This window comes from Acipenser ruthenus, chromosome 2 (genome assembly GCF_902713425.1).
Source record: "Acipenser ruthenus chromosome 2, fAciRut3.2 maternal haplotype, whole genome shotgun sequence".
NCBI lineage: Eukaryota > Metazoa > Chordata > Actinopteri > Acipenseriformes > Acipenseridae > Acipenser > Acipenser ruthenus.
The window spans coordinates 60,001,553-60,023,274 of record NC_081190.1 but is presented as its reverse complement, the minus strand read 5'-3'; positions in this window follow the sequence as shown (position 1 = coordinate 60,023,274).

Genomic DNA, 21,722 nt, shown 5'->3' with positions numbered 1-21,722 from the left:
TGTTGCACTGTACTTCTGTGTATTTGTGTTTACTGTAAATGCTCAGTTAGTAGATATTCTATCATTTATGTTGAAACACCTGTCCAATTTTGTGGATTTACTATTAGAAAAACCGTAACTTGAAAAACATTGAACAGTAAAAATTAGGTTTACCGGAGCTTCTTATCAAGCAATTTTTTTTTTTAAGTTCTTTAATAATGTATGTATTTCAGCAATATAAAATCACACTAACTCAATATATTGCATTTTAGTTTAATTTTATTAGCTTTTATTAAAGTAGACTTTTTAAATAATAAATAAGTAGACAAAACATTATGGGCCCTTTTTAGCAACATTTGCAACACCCTAAGGCAATGGCAAAACACTTTTGCAGACAGTTAGCGCATCAGAATCGGGCACACGTGTGGACAAACAGACTTTGCCCACCTGTGTGATTTAGCAACCGTGTTTTAGTGCCCAACCGGCAAGTCAGTGTTAGTGCTGGACATGGGCTGAACTTTGGGGAATGTCCTCATTTAGATTTAGCAAATCACCAACAGTGTTAGCGTTTGCGTTTCAGTTGTCGTGTGAAAACTAGGTCTAAACTGTGTGCAAATTACATGGTCGACTATAAATACCGGTGAAACTACCAGGGAAGCAGGCAAAGAAAATTGAGAAAAAATAGAAATAAAAGAAATATGGAGAGTGCACTGGATTAATGTGATATTTTATAATGTGATACTTTGTACTGTAATTTTGTAACAATTTTAAGTCTCCCTGGATAAGGACGTCTTAAGAAATTAATAATAATAATAATAATAATAATAATAATAATAATAATAATAATATCTACATGGCCAGAGAAAGAGAGGAGGAGGAGACGTCCCCAAATATTTAGAAGTCATCTGTCTTTTTTCTGACACAATGCAGCAATTTCACCTCAACAGACAAACAATCACTAACATCTGCCAACTACTTCAGGCTGACCTGGAAGGAGACATGCGGAGAGCACACTGTTTGCTTGTAGCACTAAAGTACACATGCCAACACAGAATAGGCACTTCTTCGTGAATCGTAAGGGGACCTATTCTGTCAACATGCAAGTAGTGTGTGACTTGTGATGCCAACAACTACATCACAAATGTGTACGCAAACTATTGTTGCTCTGCTCATGACTCGTTTATCCTCGTTAATTCGCAGGTGGAAGCTGCGTTTCAGCAGGATGACAGTCTGAGAGGCTGGTTGATAGGGGACAACGGGTATGTGGCTAGTGACACTGCTGCTCAACCCCACGACCCCTTGCCGAACAGAGGTATAACCTTGCCTTTAAATGTGTTCGTACTGTAATTGAGCGAACATTTGGAATCCTCAAAATGTCTCTGGGGGAACACTACGGTAAACTCCTCAGAAGCTTAGCAATATCACCCTGGCTTGTTGTGTTTTACATAACACAGCTGTCCATAATGGATGTTGAACTTACAGAGGAAAGATCACAGAGTTTGGAGTTGGAGGCTGTGGATTCTGCAAGTGCAAGGCAGGTCAGACCATGCCTTATAGACAGGGGTTCACATAACTGGTATGCATACGGATCAATAAAAAAATGTAGACTTAGTTGTTGTAAAAGACGCAAATGCGTACCATCAGTATAATTAACAAGAAAGCATTTATAATAAAGGCAGTGATGGTGCTCACAGTCCCTAGGTGAATTAGACATGCCTAACTTAAGAAACTCCTGATTCAAAAAATTTTTTGCGCTTGTCGTCTTTTTTTTTTGTTTCAAAATACCCTCCGTTCGCTATCGCTGATGCAAAGGTGCTCTTAAAAGCAATGTTGAATCCTTTTAACATTACTTGTAACATTAATCCCCCACCGTGCTTTGAGTGGCTGGCTGCATTATTCGCCATTTGATGTGCGTTAGCTCACGCATGAGACCCAACTTCTAAATTGCGTTTTCGGGCGCAGCAATTTGCTAACGCTGTCATTTTTGCCCTAGCAATCGCGGTTGCGCACATATTTGCTAAATAGGGCCCTACAAGTCAAAGAAACACATGATTGATCAAACAATGATTTACTTTTATTAGACCAAGATGTTATTTTATAATCTTTTAGCATTAATATTGGGTAGTCAGGAATCCAGCACATAATTTTAAATTACTAAATCACTGAGGTATATCTTTTGAAGAACCACAGAAGGTTTTTAATCAATTGTAATACTCCAGTTTATTTGATACAGTATATGTTTTCTGTTTCTTTACTTTTTAAAGTCGATTCAACTGCACAATATTCTGTTACACGACTGCTTTCAAAGAAACGCCCACACTAAAATGTAATAGTTTGTTTACAAATATATAACACAATGAAGTGGATACAGTTTTTGTCACAGTCAGTCATGTTTCCACCCAAGACTCATATTTTATCTGACAAACCAACTATGAATAGCAAAACTACCATATTATAAAACATTTTCACAAATTGATTTATTCCATGGTCTGAGACAAAAGTCAGGAGTGGACCCACTCCTTTTATTATGTAAAAACATTTGTTTTAAAGATCTTTGTTTTCTACTGATTAAAAATATTTATTTTAACCATTATTTTTTTTCTATACCTATGTAATAACCCTTTTGTGTTCTGCTGCTTGCATTATTAAAGAAATTGCACATTGCTCCTGTTCCATGTCAGATCACCCCAGATCAAATCAAAATAATCATGCACACACAATAATTGCAGACTTGGTGTGCAAGGTGCAATAAGAAACGTAAATTAATATTTGCTGTAGGTTAAATTCAGATAGAAAAAACTGGGCAATGATCTTCTGTCCTGTTTTCTAACAACTGGCATTGATACTTGTTTATAAATGGCGAAGCAGGACTCAAGAGATTTAAAATAGATCAACATTCATATTTCCAAAGTAACTCTGAAACATGAGATAAAATAAGGTGTGCTGATGGTTTAAAACAAATAAACAATCTGCCCTTTTTAGTTTATGTTTGACTGAGTTATATTTGTTATTCTGATGAGGATCTCTTTTAAAATAGGAATGTCTCTATATGAACTGGAAGCTGAAAAGAGGTGGGCGTGGGGGGCTGAATTTAGTGTTGTCCAAAATGAGCTTAGCAGTCAGAGAAGCAGGGCCTCATTTAGGGGTAGAATTGACTGGGCTATGGAAGCCTTTCCTCTTAAGATAGTGTATTTTATGAGTATTTAAAGCACATTTTCTATTTTTATTTGTCACAAGTGACTATAATTAATTGGGGTTGTAAACCATTGTTTTATTTTATTTTGCTTTTTTGTATTTAGTATATTAGTATTTTGGTTTTCACATTTGTTACTTTCCACATGTTTTTGTTTATTACCCAAAGGGAGACACATTGTTGCTTATTTTGTATTATTTTGTTACGTTATTTTTAAGTGTGTGTGATTATTTTCACAGGTATATTTATTTTGTGATTAGAGGGAGAAAATAGTCCCATTCCCCAATTCCAAATGCAGCCTGGTGGGGAGGGGGAGGAGGAGGAGGGAGCTGAATACAAACCTTACACGGGGACGATCAAACAGATAGGAGGTTCTTGGATTGGTCAGCTTCAACTAATACTTTCCTTTATTGGCGTTTCTACCGGGACAGTGTTTGGCGACTTGGATAATTCAAGTAGATCTATACAGCCAAACAGCAGGTACAGTCACCATCTTTGTGCTCACTCCCTGCTGCTTACAGTATTGGTGGTTGTGACAGGGATGGCTGAGTGGTGACGTCAGGCCAGAGAGACACAAAAACAAAGTACTGCAGGGCAAAAGACGTGGCGTAGGCTGTTTATTTAAACAATAAAAAAACTTAAAGGTTTAACAAAAAAAAAACACTTGCTCACAGAGCAAAATAAAGGTTTTAACAAAAAAATAAAAAATAATCGAACACAAACCACACAGGTCAGGCTAGGCAGATGCTGTCGCTGATCCTGTATAATGTTTAACTTTTCTCCTTTCTCCTCTCGCATTCCCATACTCTCCTCTGTACACCCACCCCGAACTGAGAGCGCTGCAGATTTATATACCGTGGTCGAGGGGTTTAACTAGCTACTAATTATTTTATTACCCCTCGGCCATAATCTGCACGAGTTTATGAATTACGTGTGACTGCTGGCTAGTTTAACAACGCACTAGCTGACAGCCACACATTACCACAAGGTTTTTAATGTGGATGGGGCTTCTCATCCACGCTGCAAAACAATGCAAAATATACGGCTCTTCGTCGTCACATTTATAAATACATAAATCACAACAATCATAATACTACTGCTACAGCAACACAAATACAAAATAATAAATTGCACAGGGGCGGAAGGGTACCCCGTTCTAAAATAAATCAATACAAAAAACCCACATTTTATGGCAGGGCTTTGCCCCGCCCCCTTTTCATGTACAGGGCTCCTGGCCCTGTTACAGTGGTAAAAGAAAATAACATATTTTTCTCATCAGAATTTAAATAACTAAACATTATATATGTTAGGAATGATAAAAAAAAGTTTAATTTAATTATATACAGTAACAAGGAGTTATGTATAGAAAACAGCTTTGAGATCTTGGGGAATATCCAAGTAAAATAAAGAGAAATGTGCCCTACTCTACCTATGGAATTAAGTAGAGATATTCATCAAAACCTAAAGTAGAGATATTCATCAAAACCTAATTTAGTTGACTGACTTAAATTCCAAAGGTCAACATTTACAACAAATTGAAAAAAATAAATATACCTGTGAATTACTAAGCAGCTACCAAGTATATAAATCTTCAAACTCTTGGAGCAAATTGCTATCATTTGCAAGTCTTTGGAGTTATGGACTGCAGTGAATTAAGAAGAGGGTGGATTCAAAGTTTTCCTTATTAAAGTTAGAATTGGACTTTATTTTTAGTATCTATGAGAAATATGATATAATCAGAACAAGCCTGTGCACATATTTTTTCAACAAATGTGTTTCTTGTAAAAATTTTACCGCTAAAACTGTTAACATTCCATGTTACTATTTTAATATTGTTGTCTAACATTTATTAAGCAGGTATTCCATCTTAAATTCCCTCTGGGAAGTAACCCAAATTGGTATCTCTGACTCCTCTCTCCTGCATAAAAGAGAAAGAAAAACAGTCCAGTTAATTTATTTATTTTTGACAATCTTAATTTGATCTCATTTCTGCTCTTTCCTTTTTTAGTTATAGCCATGCGTGTGATTCAGGGGGCAAGAGCTAGGGCTCCTCCCCCGTTCTGTCCTGTGAATAATCTCTGCCAGTCTCCCTATTTAAACCCCAAGTCATGCCCTCATTCTCTGTCTTGTGTTTTTTGTTGTTTTTGGTGTTTGTCAGCACAGCTGACAAACACCACTGACCATTCTACCCTCAACACTGTGGACAAAGCTTTCTCACTCTGAATGCTGAATCTGAATTCCTGAATGGGCTGGCTGTTTTTTGTTCGTGTATCGCTACACAGCCCTGCAGACTGATACTTAATCATTTAAATCTGATTATTAATTTAGATTTTAAATGGCTACTCACCTCACTTTTCTTTTTCTGCAGAATCTAATTCTCGAATGGTGACTGCATTTCTCTTCCTGGACAATCTGCCAATCCTGTGCTCCCAACTGCAGCATGCTCTCGCACACGCACACGCTCACCCAGACTTCTGAAGGTGTTATCCTCTTTGTGCCACAGTGTTTTTTCAGTTGACTAAAACAAAAACTAGAATGGTAAAAAAGTGTATTTTTTTAGAATCAGTTAACTAAATAAAAACTGAAATCCCTGCCTTTGAGTTAACTGAAACAAAAACGAAAAAAAAAACTAACTAAATATAAACTAAAAGTAAGAACATGGTCCAAAACTACAACAAAACTGAAACGAAACTTCTTGCACTCAGTTTTCTACTGTTCAATTGACTTACATTGCTGTCAAATGAACGGACAGCTGCCAATCAATGCGCTCTACATTATATAGGTAGCAGAAGACACCACTCGTTCCTCCCTCCATTCTGTAACGCGCAGACGTCATGTCAGCTAAAATGACAGGTCGGCGGAGAGACTGTTCAGTTTGGAATTCTTTTGAATATTTGACTGAACGCAACAAAAGTGTTTGCAAGGTGATCATGCCAGATGGAACAGTGTGTGGTCATGGACTGTCTGGGAAAAATCCCACCAACTTAAAAACTCATATGCGACGTAAGCACAAGGAAGAGTTTTTAGAATTTGAAAAGAGGGAGACAGAAAGACAAACAACTGAGAGAAACCAGGGCATCATACTCAAAAGATACACCAAGCGCTTTGAATCCATCATCATGATGTAACAGGGAGATAATCTGGTCTTTGGACTCAAACGAACACAAAAGACGAGCAATCGCACTCACAGATATGCTCGTAAATAACAGCATGTCTACAAGACTGGTCGACGATGATGCATTTAAAGACTTTTCTGGAACATGACCCAAAATTCAAAGCAGCCCCAAACCATCACACTTCCACCACCATGTTTGACGGTTGGAATGAGGTTCTTCTGTTCGAACGCAGTGTTTGGTTTTCGCCAAACATAAAGTTTCTCATTGAGGCCAAAAAGTTCTACCTTTGACTCGTTTGTCCAGAGAACATTGTTCCAGAAGTCTTGTGAATCATCTATGTGCTCTTTGGTGAACTTCAGACGGGCAGTAATGCTCTTTTTAGAGAGCAGTGGTTTCCTCCTGGCTATCCTTCCATGAACACCATTCTTGTTCAGTCTTTTTCTGATAGTTGAGTCATGAACACTCACATTAGCCAAGGCGAGAGTGGCCTGCAGATCCGTGGATGTTACTCTGGGGTTCTTTGTGACTTCCTTGATGATTTTCCAGTTTGTTCTTGGAGAGATTTTGGTAGGACGACCACTCCTGGGTAGAGTGACTATGGTCTTGAACTTTCTCCATTTGTAGAATATCTGTCTGACAGTGGATTGGTGGAGCCCCAAATCCTTAGAAATTGTTTTGTTACCCTTTCTAGACTGATGAGCATCAATAACTGTTTTTCTGAGGTCCTCAGAGATTTATTTTGATCATGGCATAACATATTCCACATACCTGTATGGTGAAGACCAAACTCACAAAGTTTCTGATCTTTATGTAGGGTGGGGCCTCCCAAACTCACCCCTGAAGATCTACCTAATTATTTAAACACCTGATTCAAATTATCCCCTTAATTGAGCTGATAAAACCAGGGTTTCACTTACTTTCACATACCCTGAATCTTAATTACTCATTGTTTGTCTAATTCATACATCATTTTGTTTCAAAAGACATGGAATTGGTTAATATGAGAAAAGACTGCTTTTGATTCAAGAAGGCTATCATAGTAAAACTATGGAATTTCCATAATTATCTTTGGGGTTCACACACTTTTTCTCAGCACTATATATGTAGATATACTTGTGACAGAAATATGAGTTTTGGTTGTAAATCTCCCTCCCGACCTGTGAGGGCGCTAAGCAGCGAAAGGGGAAGTCTTTGGATGGGCTGGCCTGACAGTTCTTTCCCCGGGCCGGGAAGTTGGTTAGTCTGGAAAAAGGTGAGACTCCTTTGCAGGAACGTATTGACCCGGAAAGGAAAGGACGTAGCAGCTGCAGACAGAGACAGCTGCAGTCGTTTACCAAGGGGTCATGCGTAGTAGCATAAAGGGGACGGAGAATCGTAAATCTTTTCCTTCGTTTGGTTCAGAGAGACAAGGAACTGGAAGGACCGGGAGAGATCCCAATAGTATTGAAAAGAGTTTGTGAGTGTTTTGTTTGTTTGTAGCACTGTTAGTAATTGTCTTTTGTTTTGTAAATTCACTAGACAGCTAACATGTCTCCGGAGCTGTCGCCTTGGGCCAGCACTACCCAGAACAACAACACTACAGTCACTGTTCTATTGTTATCACCCACCATGAGCACTACTGCACGCACCCGGACTGGTGACCGTGTTAAGTATTATTGTGGGGCGGATAACGTGTTATTATTATTTGGTCTGCAAACCATTATTTTTGTTTCATCTGTGCTTTACACATTGGTGTGTATTGCAGGAGGATTATTGTTTGGTTGCCAGACCGGGAGTTTGCAAATAAAATAAACCCCTTTTTCCAAACCGGATTACAGTTTTCGTTGTGTGATTATTTCTGCACTGCATCACCTCTGCACCTGTTTCTAATCAGCAGCCACTTTGCCACAATACTTTATTTTCTTGATGGGGGGACAAGGGTAAAACCACGTACTCACAAAGCACTTCCATTCTCAATTCTTGAGGGTCTTCCTCCATGCAGCCCTTGCTCCTGTTCTATTGATTCTTTTTAAACACTCCCATGGGAGCACTTGCAGGTTTCTGCAAGGTGCAGTGGCAGTGTTGTCTCCATCCTCAATTTTGCGCTCTCTCCATTTCCATATCAGTTTCCCCTTGTAAAATGAAAATGTCCTTCAACATCTGAATGGGTTCTTCCTTCCCTCCAAATCAACTGCAATTTTCTACTTTCTGCATGTCTGCTTTTTATGCTGCTTTTCTGTCATTGCAACCATTTTCTCTATGCCCCCCATTTTATCTTCCATGCTTGATATGCGATCGTCCGCTGTTACCATTCTTAAAGTCAGAAAGGTTATTTTGTACGGTTTACATGCTAGTTTTATGGCAGTAACGTCTTCAACTATCATCTTTTCATAGTCTGCAGCAAAGCCTGCACCTTTTTTAATTCTTTGACTATTAACGAGTCAGTGTCCACCATGCTTTCTGTCATGAATTCTGCCATGCTTTCCTTTTTCATTTCTGTTGGTGCTGGAGAAGCAGAATATTTAATCTTTTTAGGGCTTGTCATGTTAGTTGGAGTTTTCTCCGTTTATTTTTTTTTTCTTAACACAAATGTAACTCATTACCGGTACTTAATGTAACTCATTACCGGTACTTATCTTCATGCTTAAGTGAGTAAAACATTAGAATCTTGGAACAGGTTTCTCGTAGTATACAGCATGTAAATTATATTATTCTACACTCCACCTTAAATAATTTATGACTGTTTGGAATATGTACACAGTTAGTTCTTAACAAACTGGTCAATTGAACCTCAAGCTCTAAAGCCTACAGTAGGCACTACATCTGTTACCTTAGTCAGCTGGTATGTTATTTGCTGCCAGGCTCTCTGTTAGTTACATTTGTGGTGAACTTTTGCTGCCTAATTTGTAATGACCAGTAAAAATACCAAATATTTATATAATATGTCAGCTACATTGTTGATGGTCATGTTTACCTCTGTGGCTATTAAATGCCAATGCATTTGAATAATTCTAACTAAGGCTGTATTTTTTTCATGTAATCATGGATTTGACCATTTCTGTGAAATGTACCCATTGCCATGTAATATGTAGTTCCCAGTGAAAATTCTATTTCTGAAAGAATAGTGTAAATATACATATTTATCACTTATAATAATAATAAAAAATAATAATAAAAAAAGTTTGCCTGGGTGACCCACTACCTATTACAATGCATTTAAGAACCTGGGAGCCGGTTTAGTTTGATTGAACACACTGCATAGAGCTGCATGGTTTCTTTTAAATGTCTTCGATGAAAAATACACCAGTTGCATCAAAGATCGATAATATTTCTGCTAAAGATTGTTCTGTTCAGTACAAGAACATGACTTGTTATTTTTACATATATTAATTTTTTTAATTTTGTTTGGTAATTCACTGATGGTAAAGATAGAATGTGTTTAAAAGGTGGACATACAAACTAAATATTCTACAATTTAGCATGTACTGTTTTTCAAGTAAGCTTTTAAATATTTAGGAACATGTGTTGTACAATTAAGATTTTTAAATCCTTAAACTGGGACACTATGGAATCCAAGCTAGAAGGGAGCTCTAGGGTTTTTATTTTCACTTTGGCAATGTTTGATCTAATATCTTATTGAAAGTGAATGCAGAGACTCATGAGATATTCAGAGTGGAATATCTTTGAAAAACTTTTTTGTGAATAAATGATCTTCTTGTCATGTAATTTCATTTCTACACAAAAAGGTATAGTTATTACATTACGCAGTAGCAGTTCAATAATATAAAACTCAGAGATTCTATTTTATTGCTGATTACTGCTGCAAATCGAGTCCCTTTTCTGCCTAAGAAACTACATCTCGCTCTCGCTCTATCTCTATCTCTGTGCTGTCCTCCAGTGTCCAATCTGCAAACCAGGCCCTTCCTGTATAACATACATTATATATCTCAATATTTTTATTTATTAAATGGTTACTTCATATAATCTATTTCAAAATATTAATTTCTTATTTAAAATAACATTGTATTTCTTCTGTATATTTTTAGTAGTAACACAGCATTCTGCATGAAAATACAATATTCTTTTACCGGCGTGACGATGCTTTGGGGAAGAAACGGGATGAAATGAGCGTCCCAAGAAAGGTTCTAAGGACACTGGGACAAGTGTTCCAAAAGTGGGACTGTCCCATCCAAAATAGGACGTCTGGTCACCTTATGTAAAATAACTTGAGAATATGATTAATTTTGAATGTGACAATGCTATATTTTTTGGCTATATTTTTTAAATAAATATCTTGAACTACCTATTTTTAGACCGTGAAATGCCATGAAATAAGATTAAAAAAACAGCCGTAATTATAAATACAGATCACCTCACTTAATATCATACCCCGTTTATTATCACGATTTTTCAAAAACCACTCACCATGCACCATGGTTTCTTTGAGAAATTACCTCTCTTAATATCATCACACAAAACCACTCCAATTTCCTCTGGCCACTTGTACAAAGCCACTCCAGCTCACCGCTCATCTCTCCATCTCCTCGCTGCTCCTGCTTGACACTCAGGTGTTCCTTTCCAGATCCCGATTCTGGTCTGTCAGCTTCATCGCATTCATTGATTATTTCAGGAACAACACACAGAAATTGCATTGCAGCTCCTTCTTATAGACGTAGCCCCGCCCCCTTTATGTAAATAGGGTACCAGGACTCAGACATATCCCATTGGCCCTCAGCTGCACACAAAGACCAATGGGCACAGACAAACCTCAACCAATGAGGACAGACATATAACAACCAGTGGGAACAGACCAGGGAAGACAAACAGGCAGCAGGTTACGTGATACACACAAAAGGTAAATAAAGTAGCGGCGGGATACAGTGGGGAGGGAATAACACACAGCATATAAACACAAACAGACAGCAGGGAATACAGTATAAAACACAAATGCACAGATCGCTACAATACCATAACATGTAGATTTCTGTAATTACAGGTACAGTACTGAAACAGATTATAGAGCACAGACATTGATGGGGTGCCCAAAGAAGTGTATGATTGTAAAGCCTGTAAATCTGATTATTTTTATACATAAGTGATGTAATCCAAAATGTTGGCTGGTAGTGCTTAAAAGTGAGATAACAGAAACGAAAGCACCCTCAGGGCTCAGGGCATAATGTAAGGGAAATAGCATACTTTAGAAAAATAAAAATGTATAATGGAAATAGTATGTACTTTTTTTACTGGAAAATACTGGTAATGGAACTTTACAGAAATAAACTAAAAGTACCAAATGAAAATATTAAGTTGTTATCTCATCGTAGGAATGCTTTATAAGTCCATCTGATGGTTGAAAAGAAAATTTGTTTATTATTTCTGTCCCTGAGTTAACATGATGCTATTTTTCAGTTTGTCAGACGAATTCAGTTAGTATTATGTACCAATAACATTTATAATTTAACTGACGGGGGTATTTTCAAAGGCGATCCACTGGAGGATCGCATTATTTCAACCGTTTTTTTCTGCACTTCTGTTTTTTCCACTGATTTCAGTATTTTTTAAAGCTGCGGAAAACACGGCAGTACTCTATCCGCTAATTTGGTTCATTAGTTATTCTGACGGTTTCTTTTGGCGGAATACGTAATGATCTAAGAATGTGTGTCTCTTTTCTAAAGACGAAAGTGGTGGATAATGGAAGCTTCCACCAGTTAGCTGTCCGCCTACTTCAGCACGGTCAATACGACTATCCGCCAGTAAAAAGCAGAGTGAGCAAGTCAGACCGAGTGGCATTCAACGTGGACCTTATGTTAGAAGCAGGTGTGTGTACTGTATTACGATCTCAAGCTGAAATGCGATCCCATTGCAATCCACATAATTCTCTTTACCTCAAGTGATCTGAAGACCATCTGACTGTCCTTTCGTGTCAAATTGAGACTACTTTTAATTATTCTCCAGGGTAGCACAAAATGTGTCAAACTATAGGTTACTTTGGAAAATTACAAAATTGAAAAAACAAACGTTGGCTTCTTATTCAGCCAGCTTCTTATGCATATGTAGTCCAATATGGAATTTGCTTTCCCCATTTAATATAGCATACTCACACAGACCAGAACAAGAAAAACAAGAACAAGTCAATTTGACAAACCATTCTGGAGGAAACTATAAGGTCTATAAATGTACTACAGAACTAAAATGTTATTTAGGGGTAGAGATTGATGTTCAACAATGATACAGTGTACACATTGCTTTGCACTTCACATATATACGTGGGGCTTACCTTTGAACAGTACAAATAAAAACTTCAAGAAGGAAAACATGTTTTCTGTATGGTGCAGAATAAAGTAGTAAACTTGGACAGGTGACTTTACAACAGAATGGTTTGCTAAATTGACTTTTTCCTGTTGCTGTTTAGTTTTAAATAGGATTTATAATTGAGTGTTTAAAGTTGTGGATGAACATACAATAAATACAATACATTCCTTAAAGTTAGTTAACTTTCATTTCTCTTCAGTTTAACAATACAGTATTCAGTGTTTCCTTGCATATGCGCTACTTGCTGTACCATTTTGGTTTAGCACGGTTCCTTTTTTAAGTGCATATTTATAATTTTGACTTAACAATTAAACATTAGCCCACTTTAGTACTTCTGAAATATATACATAACAAAAAATGTATTTTATTTAAAAGTGTATGCCTGCTATTTGTTTATTTATTTATTTATTTATTTGTTTATTTATATATATCTTCTTTTTAAATTTGTATTTCCAAAGTATAGTTTGACACATTTGGGGGTACACTGGAAAATAATTCAAACTAGTATCGCTTTGACATGAAGGGGTGGTCAGATCTTGTTCTGGTATTTGTTCTTATTCAGGTCAGTTTTGGTAAAATAAATTGTCTGCATTAGACGAATAAGACTTCAGCTTTCTAAAAATGTCATTGAATGGTCCTCAAGGCGATGGGTTTGACCGGATCCTGATGGGGTCATATTTCGGCATGGGACCATAACATAAAAATGAAAGGGCAAAACTTTTTTTTTTGGATATACACAAAAGGTTTACATGATTAAAACACAATTTATTTCAGGATGTATTAGACTAAAGACTGTCTTCATTGAGAGAAACAATTAAGCGTTCCGAAATAAATGATAAATAACTCATTTAAACCTTTTGTGTACAAAAAAAATAAATAATTTTCATTTTTGTACACTGCAGTTATACCTCCTTTCAAACTCCCATAATTTGTTCAGATCATGTTTGTTTGTTTGTTTTATGTTGTCCTAATTAAACAAGCGACTCCAATGTGACTCTACGAATCACACAATCAACTCAAGCTCTGTGACCCTTTACAGCTGGTATTGTGTGTGCGTTTTAACTCATTTTTTTCCCACTGGTTTGGTACTATTTTTGATTGTGTTGATGTAGCATTTGCTAACACATTTGAACCAGAACTGTTATTTTGGTGGATAAATCCGCTTAAATCTTCATTACTTATTCATTTAGAACTGCAGAAAATTATGCATGAAATGCATAAAAATTTGGGACCTATACTGTATGTCTTGAAAAAAAACTTCAGTCAGTAAAATTTGTGAAACAGTAATAATTATTTTAGCTGTTCACTGGAGTTCAAATGTTCCTAAATTACATAGGTGAATTACTTTTATTGAACAAGATATAACATTTTTAACAAATAGATAGCAACATCAGCTAGATTTTAAGAAAGTTATGTCTGCAAAGACTTTTCTGCTAATATTAAACATTAAATATTGTTGTCTGAATTGTTTTCCAAGTTATAATATATTTAAACTAAATGTAATGCGGATGCAATGTTTTATGTTTGAAATGTAGGTTGGCCATGCAATGTTCAGTGGGGATTTAGCTGACGTTATACAGCAGCTTTACAGAATCCACATATTTGCAACCATTCCCACTTTAATGAGTTTTCATGTGCAGAAAGGTTCTAGCAGCACAATCTACTCCCCACCCCCCCAACCCAATGTTTCAATCACAACCAAACTTCCACATCTTCTGTTATTATCAATGGACAGTAGCAAGCGGTGCTGCGCAAATTGAAAATGTATTAAAAAAATAAATAAAAACAGCCACTTTGAAGACTAATATAGTCAGTGCAAGGGTCACATAAAAGTATTTTTTTTTTTTTTTATTCAACCAAATAATGTTTCTATTGCACATATAAGACCATACTCTCAACTTCTAAGGCTTTAAATATTTATTCTGTGAATGTCACACCCTAAACTGAACTATAGAATTGTTTTTATTCCAAAGTAGGATTTTTAATTAGATCCAAGTTCCATCTCCTCAAGGTTGATGAGACAGTATAATTATGTTTCTGCCATATCTTTCTGTGACAGGATAGAGTCAGTAATGAGGCCAGTCAGGGAGTTGCAAGGGAACTGCTGTTTGCACACGTTTATTAAGAATTACACAAACAGTAGAACAAAGAAACTGCACAAGGGCCAAAATAAAAGGCTACACAAAACAAAATAATTACCTTTAGTTTAAATGAATTGCTTCAGATGCTCCAGGCTGGTCCAGTCTTCACTGGACATCATCCAAAAACTCCTCCATCAAACAAATGATCAGGCTCCCTTTTATACCATGTGGCTGGGACTTGATTGATGATCAATTATTCAATTAAGACCCAGCCACATTCCACACGTGGGTTCGGCAGGGATGGAATGAACCCCCATCCCTGCCAAACGTAAATACAAAATAATAAATCTTTAATAATACTCTCACAACCAAACCAAACACTATTTAAGTACAGAGATTCTGCCCTGTCACACTTGCCTTGACTTCTGGTTGATGTCTGCAATTCTCATGGCCTGTCCCATTTAAACAAAAGGGTTATGATGGCGCTCACATCTCAGTGTTTTAAAATAAAATTGAATGATACTCATTTCAACATTACTGCTGTTTTAGTTTCTGGTTCTGATTTACTAGACATGCACCTGATTGATTGTACTGACCTTTCTGTATTGCTCAAAGCCAGCGATCGCAGATTACATAGAATTGAAACCACTGAACACCTGGACATTGATAACATATTAATCAAATGCCACCTGTCTGGACTGCACCTTCGATCTTGCTCCATCTCATTGTCAAGTCTTTTCATAATTTAGACAGTTTTTGCTCCTTCTTCAGTCCCATCTGCTTCTGATTTTTAAGCTGCAAAATGGACAATGTATGCATGTAAATAAAGGCAGGACAAACAAGGCCGGCAGACCAGCAGAATGTAATGAGATAGATACAGACCATCTTCCACTACCATGTACAATACTTTTGCATTATCCAATAAATCTTTAAGGACTATCCATCAACTCCTATCAGCATTGCCCAAGTCTCCACCAAACTCAAGGACCATCTGGATTTGTAGTTATTAACCACTTCAACTCCAGATTTAAAAATGAAACCCCTTCCCAGGTACCAGATTTTGAAAATAATAATAATAATAATGTTTTCAAACCTGTAATTGCTATATGTTAACATATGATGAATGAAACACAAATAAATGACCTAAACTGTGTTTTTCATTAACCCTTTATGTTCCTGTGTATTACATACCCATGTTCAATATATATATATATATATATATATATATATATATATATATATATATATATATATATATATATATATATATATTGTTTTTTGTTTTTGAACAATGAAAACAAAAATGCTGCTAATAACAATAATAATCAGTAAACAGTAATTATCAAATAGAAATCAAACAACATCAAAACGTGTGCCATTATCGACTTGCTCTGTGCTATTTATTGAAATGTTCAATACAACAGAACCCGGGGTTGCCTTCACAACCATTGCACATTTTTCTTGTGTCTTTTGTTTTTTTTTCATTTTTGTAGTAGACCCTGCACATTTTTTTGGCGGGTTCTGCTTCCCGAGTGTTGGAGGGATAGTCACAAATGCGTGTACAGGGCTACTTTGTACAGACATTGTGATGGATCTGGCTCCCGCAGATGCCTGCTTTATTGCCTTGTACTTAGTGCTGTGTTTTGATGGTATTTCGTCACAGCACTGCCATTTCAAACTAAAACCGCTTCCTGTTTGCAGCTGGCTTACCTGTAAAGTAGCTGTATGCTCTTTTGTTTGTAGTTTGTACTGTTCTTGGCTCCACATCCTCTTCATCATCATTGCTGAGTGATAAGTCAGCATCACTGTCGCTGGTACAGAAATCCTCCGAACCAACTTCACTCTCGTTGCTCATTATAGAAAGACCATGTACGCTGCCATGTTTAGCTTTCACTAAAAACTATATAAACTACAACTAAACAAGTAAAACTAATAATAAAACAATAAAAAAATAATTTAAAACACGATATATATATATATATATATATATATATATATATATATATATATATATATATATATATATATATATATATATATATATACTTGTAAAAGTTGAATGGTTTCCCACAATATACAGTATCTCAGTCTTCTAAACGGCCACAGGTAGCTTGGAATCGCTACATGATACAAATGTCACCTGACCCTCCCCCAACTTTCATTGGATATTCCACAGTACTAGCACTGCCTTAGAGAATGAAACCTGAAACGCTAGACTGAGAAACCGATCATAGAATAGAATGGGAAACTTGACATACGTACGTACGGCATGGTACTGTAAGTGGGTTTTCTTTTGACGTACATGCGTACGCCATGGTGTTGAAGTGGTTAATGACAGGTCTAAGCTAAGACTTTATTTACAGGCATCACAGAACCATTATAAAATATTAGATTTTCCACATTCTCTGGTCAGCTATTTAGTAACCGTCTTGTGGAGAAACTATACCAAAAAGAGCTCCACAATAACTTAAGGCTCTCCATTTTCTATATTCTGGCAAAAAAACAGATACAAATTGATTATTCTGCTCTATACTGCTCTCCAGCAATCTAATTCCTTAGGAAGGTGTTCCTCTCCATTACTCCACCATAGGCTGTACTATTAAATGAATTAAAACTGCAAGTCAAAGAGCAAACACATACATATCCTTCCTTCTCTATGACATTTGTTCAGAGTTAGCTGACATTTTTTTTAATGTTTTATTTTGAAGTACTTGACTTTTTATTGTTGGAGCAAGAAAATGCTCAATCAGATATGCTTTGCTGGATTCTTTTAAATAACAATTGCATGCCATTCCTTGTCCATCAACTGGGTGTCCCAATAGACGAAGAGAGGTCCATCTAGACTGTGTAATTGCAGTTCCAACATTATGGAATTTATTTTGGACAGTCGTTTCCAGATGAAAGGAGCCATTTTTTGTCTGCCTGGTCATCTCAATTTTGCCATGCAGATTATTCCCCAAGGACATTTCCTTCATTTCATACTTGCAGGAGCTGCACCACCACATTAACCAGACAGTTAACTGCTGTTCAGATCTCAGATTTTTGGGGCGTTTTATTTTTTGAAGCTTGGAATGGTATCCCTTTTTTTATACAACAACAGTCTCCTGAATATTTCCAACTCGGACACAGCTCCAACTTCGGGTTTTGAGACCTATTTCTAAGGGTGCTTGTTTGCTGATTCATGGCCTACCTTTCAGACAGAAATATTTCTGTTCATTGGATTTCATTCCCTTGAACTACTGATAATTCAGAAATCAGCTTTTAACCCTTAAAATCCTTGGTGAGATGCTCCCCAAGGACTAGGTGTCTTTTGTCTATAGTTGACTCTCTTCCTATAAAAAGTCACTCAGAATCTATATTTTACAATAGCATCTTGGAAATGGTGCCCTTTTATCAGAACACTCTGGGGAACATTATAAAGTACTTAAGAAACCATACAAACTTTTTTTTTTTTTTCAACACATGATGTAAATATAATACATCACATTTACAGTGTTTCCCCTTTTTTATTTGCTCTGAACAAGTTCCTGTGATGTTTTGTTTCTGCTTTTGTCTCTGCTGGGCTGCTGTAAACTGTCTCCGCCCTTTAGACACTAAATTCCCCCTCTCAGTGACGTCACACGAAAAAAAAAAGGAAAAAAACTATCAGGAAGTGAATGTCAGTCCCTCCCCTATCCTTTGATATGTTTCGAGTTTCAAGCCTGTACTGCAAAGTACAGTGGCCCTGTAAGTCATCAAAACTAAGTCCTTTTTTATCGTGTTTACACGATTGCGGTCCTAGAAGCCCACTTCAGTATGATCGTGTTAACATGATCCCGGTCCTTAAAGGGTTAAATTGTATTAAACAGTAATAACCAATGGGACACAAAGGCAATTTAATTGACTTTGTTTCCAACCACCAATCAGTCAACCAATATATTTTAAATATATCCCATTGTTGCGACTTGTCTGGGTGATGAATGGTCCTGAATAAAAAATTACGATATCAATCATCAGTCAATATTGTCTATAAAAAGATACCCTCTTTACTTTCAATGATGTGTCTCATCCACCACCTATCTATTAGAAAGAAAAAAAAAAACGTTCCTATCCTTGCTAAACGTATTCCAGGGTATTGCTGATGCTCATGCCCAGAATTTAGCAATCTTCCAACACTATAATTGATTTGGACTCAATTTTCCTCTTTGAAGCTGATCATCAAGTTCCTTTTATGACTTAATGTTTGGCTTATCTCATCCACTGCACTACAAAAAAGCTGTCAAACTCAAAGCATTACACCACCTCTAATCTCCACCTCTTTTCTTCCAGAAAACCACTAAGTTAAAAATTGAAATTTCTCATCTAAGTTATACTTTTATTTAAAGCCATGTTGAGAGAGGATATTACAGCTAATTGGATGTCTTTTTGGCGTCGGCAGTTAAAATCTGCTGGGCAGTAAACTGGACTTATGTGAAATATTTAGCATAATGGTAGGTTTCATCTTCTGGGGGGTTTACTTTCCCACTCACAGGACAGGAGCAAGGGCTGCATGCAGGAAGAACCTCTGGAATTGAGAATAGGAGAGAAGTGCTTTGTGACTTTGGAAGCCGCCCTCACGGAGGTGAGACCGAACCAAGGCTGGGAAGCAACCATTACTTCCCCCAAGGGGAACATAGAAGGTAGAGAATGGGAAACCGGGAGAGAGTTAGAATAGATTTGGCCTGGGGTCCCCTCTGACTTGCAGAGAACCTTAATGGCAGCTGGGCCTCTAAGGTTGGAAAGTGAGCTTCACTTGCCCCCAAAAGATCCCTGGCTCCCCGCAACTTCGCCACCAATGCAAAGAAATAGAGGTTAATTATATATGTATATATAATATATATTTTTTAACTAAATTAATTAAATTAATTAAATTAAAGACCAATCTCATCGTCAGTGGAGAGGAAGTAATGGGATGAAACCTCTGGTGGTCCCATTGGAGAGATGGCACCCACTCTGGGCAAAATAGCAATACTCTGTTGGGCAAAGTTATATCATGGAGTCTCCACAGCAGTGAAATACCTGTTGACACTGACTTTGGCTGCTACACCTATACAGAAGGAATAAATATTCAGTGAAAATACCGTGAATAAGCCATTTTTACAGTGAACAAAAAATATATACAGCCATAACTATATGTCACAATACCTTAATAAAATGAAAACATGTACAGTATCTATGACTACATTTATCCATGTCCTAAAATAATGAAATGCTTATCCAAAAATATTATTTCTGTTTACAGCTCAGCAAGCAGTTTTTGAAGGAGCTGTTTTATTATTCTTGTTTGCAATTTCAGGATACTGGGTGACGTCACAGGAAGCAGTAGCGAGAGTGAAGTGTGACAGCTCAACTGCAGGGGCGGGTGCTGCGGGAGTGGTGGAAGTGACAGACGTGGCTGGAGTGGTGATGTTGGGTGGTGTCTGCGGGATCCAAGCGATAATCTTGTTATCGAGCGTGTCCTGGTGGTCAGAGACAAGAAACAGCAGAGTTCAGAGCCTGAATAAGATGCTTAATACCATTGCAGGTCAGAGAAGCAATCAGGAGAAACAAGAATCAGGTAACACTGCAGGCTGGAAATCTAAGTAGAAATAGCAGGATCAGGAACGCGCACGACAGGGCAGAAGCGAGCGGTGCTGCAAAGTGGTTTGCTGAACAGCTGAAATGGATTCTTTGGGTTAAAGGATGTCCAGAAAGGGAAACGCTGTCTTTATTCGGGAATTCAGATTCAGATTGTTTTGCATCTAAATTGATAATCTTAGATTTAAATTATTGAGTCAGAGTCTGCAGGGCTGTGGGCACAGCGGTCCAGCAGTGTCGAGGGTAGATTGGTCAGCAGCGCTTATCAGCTGTGTAGCGACATGCAAATGAAAAACGCAAGAAAAGAGAACAAGGGCATGACCTGGGGTTTAAATGGGTAGATTGGCAGATATTATTGGCAAGACAGCCCTAGCTCCTGACTCCCGAGTCACACACAAGGTTATAATCCCTGCCTGGCTCATTTTGTCTTTAGGTGGCTGCACTGCAGCACTGTAACAATCAAAAACAAATAATATTTTTTTTGTCCTTTTTTGTTTCCTGACTGAAATAAGCACATCTCCATTTCTCTCAATATAATATAAAAGCCCTCACAAAAAAAAATAACATAAAATAAAACTGAGGTGTATTGATATTTGAATCCTATAGTAATCACATTAGTAAATTATGCAAGAAACATTCATGTTTCCTAAGTAATTTCTAATAATGATTTTTTTGTACGATGCCTGATGCTCCAACCCAATGTTGAATCTCCTTTCAAATAAAACCGCAGCCGTGCTGCTGTACATTTCCTTTCTGTTGGGCGAAGTTAACTCTATAAACACCTAGCCGGCTGCTGACAGTGAGTGAGCATTGAGCGCACACATGGCTAATTAACATAATTAAATAGCAGGGTGGTGGGACTGCAGTCTGTGGGCTAAAAAAAAAAAAAAAAAAAATTTGATTGTCATTGTATGATATTGCTTCTTTTAAAAATGTGTAGTATTTACTAGGCAAGTTTACTTTCTGGAGTTTATATGCTCAGTGTTAGTAGTTTAATCAGTTCAGTGTTTTATCTACTTACGTTTTTAAATAACAGTTATTGAGCTGAGCAGGCACTCACTTGTTCTGCGCTGGAGCTGGAGAGACACGACTGTTACCTTTACTTGCAATGCATATATGTGTTTTTTCATTATTAATTCCTTTGTCATGTGAGTGCATTACCCTACACCTCCACACTGGTAATTATTAATAAAAGCAAAAGCATGATATTATTACACAAATGGAATTGCGAGATAAAAAAAATAATAAATCAATCCCTAAATCCTGGGATTGGGAAAAGTGTTCGGAACTGGATTCCCTACTCCAGACCTATTGAGTGCGTTCATAATATACAGCGAGTACCCATCAACAAGCTTTAATTGCCTTACAGCTGATTAAAGCCCGGAACAGACAGGCGCAGCGCAGCACGCGAGGCATTCTGCCTCCTGTATCACTGGCATTGCTTTCATATGGTGTTGGACAGATCAG